The following is a 4,784-nucleotide window of genomic DNA, read 5'->3' on the forward strand; positions in this document are numbered from 1 at the left end:
GGTTGAAACGGGCTGGTCCACGGCTGGTGTTGCACAGGTATTCTTCAATATCAGATGGGCGCTGGCCGGGTTGGGTGCGTGGTGCGTCGACGGAGAATCCACGAAGTCCGAGTCTCTTGTATGGGCAGCGACGGTAGATGTGGTCGGCCTCTCCGCAGTGGTAGCACACAGGACGATTATCCGGTGTTCGGCATACGTCAGTCTGTCTCGGCGTCTGGTTTTGTACTACAGGGGGTCGGGCGGGCGTCAGTGGGCGGTGGTAGGGCGGGGCCTGTTGACGACGTGTTGGAGCAGGGCGGAGTCGACGAACAGCCGCGGAGTAGGTCATAGCCTCTGGCTCGCGGGGTGCTTCGGACGGCATAGAAGTTCCCAAAGCCTGCTGTACTTCTTCCCGGATCACGTCAGTCAGGGAAGCAACTTGAGGGTGTGGCGTTGTCGTCGGGAAAAGTTTCCTTAGTTCCTCCCTCACCACTGCACGGATGGTGTCGCGTAGTGAGTCGGAGTTAATAGCGCCGGCACCAATCGTCTCCGGAACCAGCGCATTGATAGGGTGGTCGTACTGCCTCGTTCGGATTTCGAGCGTCTTCACCAACGCGGCGGCCTCAGACGCGAATTCGGACACGGTCTTGGGGGGGTTGCGAACAAGGCACAAGAAGACCTCTTGCTTCACACCTCGCATCAGAAACCGTAGTTTCTTTTCTTCCGTCATTTCAGGGTCCGCACGGTGAAAAAGTCGCTTCATCTCCTCGACGAAGATCATGACCCCTTCGTTGGGGTGCTGCGTTCGCGTTTCCAGCAAAAGCGCAGCTTGCTCTTTTCTCACAACGGTAGTGAGGGTCTTAAGGAACTCCCTTTTGAATTGAGTCCAGTTGGTCAAAGAACTCTCATGGTTCTCGAACCAAGTTCGAGCAGCATCTTCTCAGTAAAAGAAGACATGCCGGAAAGTTTCTTCGTCGTCCCACCTGTTGAAGATGTGAACGCGCTCCAGCTTCTCCAACCATTCTTCAGGGTCTTCAGCGGGGGCTTCCCGGAACGATGGCGGTTCCCGGGGCTGCTGCAGGACGATTGGCGACGTTGTTTCTTGCACCATGGTGTTGGTTGCAGCATTCCTTCTCTTGGGCCCTTCTGGCATGAGACCGAACTCGGGTAGCAATCCTTGCAGTCGGCGGCTTTCTCTGGTTGGGCTGGCTTGGCGGCTTCCAGATGTCGTAGAGAGCAAAAAGGGTGAGTTCCCAGCACCTCACCAGATGTCACGAAGCCAGGGACGGCACAGTTGTTTTGGAAAAGAAACAAGTTTTTTTGGAGCGAACTAGTGCTCCCCTAACAACTCAAAAGAATACAGAGGCGGCGAAGCAGCGGTCAACAAAGTGACGTGCGTCGGCGAACGTCGCAGAATCGAATGCCCCGGCGTCTACCCTGCAGGCTTTTTATCTTTCGGTGCGCGTGGTTCTCGAACCGTCGATTCGCATCAAGAACATTGTAGATCCAAGAAGATTATTCCGGGCTGTTCACGTTAGATCAGAATGCTCTCCCTATCAGAACAGATAACAGATGCGGCCCAGAAAGAAAGAATGGAACACGCGCTTCCCTTGGCACAGAGATAACACAGACCGGCGCAGCCGGGTGGTAAAAGCAAAACACAAATAAACAAACCCAATGCATGGTTCCCAGGAATATCCTCTGTAATGTTTTGCTGAATCTTTTTGAGTTGTTTGCCTCTTTTATTCCTGCTCCACTTCTCTAGTTTCCTCTGCTTCGCTAGAAGGTTTAACAAGTGCCGGTCTGGAACGGCCTCCTCAAATTCAGCAGGACACGTAGTAGTGTGCTTTTCTTAGCCTTTAGGACCAGTTGGGTCCAGTCGCAAAAGGGAATGTTCACTCTCTGTGGGTTTCCTATAGCGTCTCTGAATTTATCCCAGTCAGTGTCTTCTATGTTGGCCGTATTCCTTTTTGCTGTCGTTCCCAGGCCTAAATTCGCAAGAAGTACGCATTGATTGCTGCCTAAAGTTTCTAAAGTGTTGCTCCATGAGATTTCTATTTGTCCCTTGTGCCAGGTAAGATCGGGATTAGAGTCTCACTGTACACTGTTCCCGTATCTGGTGCGCAGCATTAGGTCATTCGCAAAAGTCATTTGGTGCTGTTCCAGTGCATGTTATAAGAGTCGACAGAATTTTGATGTTGAGGAGTAGCCCCATGCTACGTGCGGGCTGTTAAAATCTCCTGCAATGACTACTATTTTTTTTCTATGCTTGCGTAGAAACCCAGGAAGCTAATTCTTGCGGCTGTGTTGCGATCCTCCTGGGAGCTAATAGGCGTTAACTAGGATTACATGGTGATCTGAAAATCCTGGGTGTATTTCTACGGTGGCACGTTCTTGTCTGTCGTTGTTGCAGTGCGTTGAATCATGCTGAACTGCTGGCAGTGATTTGTGGACCAACGTGACACACATTGAGGGTGCGCTTTTTTCTTCCCGATTTCCTTTCCTCGTCTTCTGTACGATGCTCTTCCGGAAGAAGGTTTCGTAAACTGAAAGTCCGTATTCTTCCCCTGTTTCTTGTAGGAGTGTAATCGGTGGTTTTTTTTAACGTATCCAAACAGTTTGTCAGCAGATTCTTTTTATGCTTGAGGCCGCGGCATTTCCATTACAGTTTGGTCAGGGTTGGTGTAGGGAGGGGCTGTCGTGGTACTACGACATCATTCGGGCGAGAACCTCTGATTATGACCGGACGTGCTGTTGTCGTGGGCGTAGTTCCTTGCGCGTTGCTGTATATTCGTGACACAGTCCTGGTAACTCCACATGGGGTGAGTTACTGGCTTCTGGCGCAGACAATTCAGTGGCTCGTCTTTTATGCATGATACCTATACGGGCCTTAATAACACTTATGCGTCCTTCGAAGCATTCGGAGAGCCTGGCGAACAGTATCTATTACGAGCAGTGCAATGGTATCTTGTGAAGTCTCGATTAGGCGATGATGGGTTGCCTCTATAATTGCCTCAATTGCGCGTAACTGCTCCTGTTTTACAGCGTTCATTTCTGAGCGTAATTCTGGGAGCACGGTGAAAACATCGCTTATGGGGGGCGCGGGCAATCCGCTCGCAGCATCAGTTTTTTTTGTATAGGTGGCGGTACTCATTCGCTGGCTTTTTTACTGGCTCATTCGTCATTATAAGGTGCGAGTTTGTGTCTAGTCCTAATGCTTGCTTGTATATTTTGGTGGCTGTTATTGGGGTGATGTGCGTGTTCCGCTGGTTTTGGTTGTGGCCCTGTGGGAGAGGGGTGTAAGGACGGAGTGGCTCGCTAACCTCGAATCCGGCACCAGACTCTCGCAACCTCTGCGCCGCCGTTATCACAGTGGTGGTCTTGTGGGGGTACCGTATTTTCCTTGAATGCTCCACAAGTGCTCGTCTCTCGGCTTGTTTCAGATGAGACACTTAAGGGGGTTCTCACCGCTTTATCAACCGCAGTTCCTTGGAAGTTGTCGCTGACTGCACCTCCTGTGGCTTCTCCTGTTCGACACGTCGTGGCAAGCAAGGTGCTTGTGCGTCGGAATTTGAATTCCTGCGCGAAAGGCTAGGGCTTCTTTGCCGAGAGTCCGGGGGATGCTTGATCCATTTTTTCAACAATTCATGAGTCCGGAGTTGTTTACCTTCTATTTCGCGGGCATTATTAGGGGGGATAAGGCGCTTTCGACGTGTGTTTCCTAGTGTCCTTGCATTTGAGTCCGAGGCAGTTCTCGCTTTGAAGTCGGGGTCTGTAGCAGGATGTTCACCTTTGCAGTTGTAACAGCCCGTTTCCCAAGAGCGGGCCACCTCCAGCCCCCCGTTGGCTGCAAAGATGCCTCCGCAGTTGGGACAGGTGACAGTAGTGGTTTTGTTGGGGCATACTTCTGGTTTGTGTCCGATAACCATGCAATTCAGGCATAGTGTGCTTTTCGGCGATGAGGATAGCAGCGCATGGCGGTATGGTGAAATAGCACGTAGTTGGGCACCCTGAAGCCTTCAAATGTCACAAGGATGGTGTTGGACGGACCCATGGGACGGGCTAACAGAATGCGGGTTTGTTCTGATTCAAGGTTTTGCCGAAGCTCTTGTTCGGTTGTTTCGGGGCAGATTTTATGTACGACACCCTTGCAAGAGTTCTCAGATGTAGTAGCGTAAACCGAAAACAGATGTGGACCATCCTCTAGAGGCGCTTGCTTGATGGCTAAAATTTTATCTTTGGCGTACTTGGTTAAGTGTTGATCACCGTCAGGTTTTGTCTGGGGCGAGGTTTGAAGTAGGTGTTACGTCGTTTCGCCGAGTTCAGTCGCGCAGTATTCATGACGGTATTGGCCAGAAGTCCACGTGGGACAGATTCTCAAGTCGGTTCCGTCGATAAACTTTGCGATAATTGGAAATCTGGTGGCATCTTTCTCTCGTCTGTAGGAGACTATGACCCAATCGTCGCCCATCTTCGTGAGGAGAGAGCCGGGGCTAGGACAGGTGTTCGAAGAAGGTTGAAGGGCTAGCGCCCTGGCCGCCGTGACATAGGTGCCCCGTGGTCACGTTAGGCTTAGCGCACGTGCATGAGAAAATGGGCCAAAAGGCGTGAAAAGAGACTTGCCGTCGTCGAACGAATTTACGCTGCCCAGGGGTGCAGGAGGATAAAATCGATGTTTGAATCCAACACCTTACGTCAAGGTAAGAAAAAACAAGAAGAACAGGGCCCAGATTTTAAACACGTGCGGTAATGGTTCAAGAATTTTCCGATTCACAGTTAGTGAAAGACACAGTTTCACGGGAAAA

The sequence above is a fragment of the Haemaphysalis longicornis genome, unplaced genomic scaffold (genome assembly GCF_048455015.1).
Source record: "Haemaphysalis longicornis isolate Haplotype H1 unplaced genomic scaffold, Haemaphysalis longicornis Haplotype H1 scaffold_28, whole genome shotgun sequence".
Lineage (NCBI taxonomy): Eukaryota > Metazoa > Arthropoda > Arachnida > Ixodida > Ixodidae > Haemaphysalis > Haemaphysalis longicornis.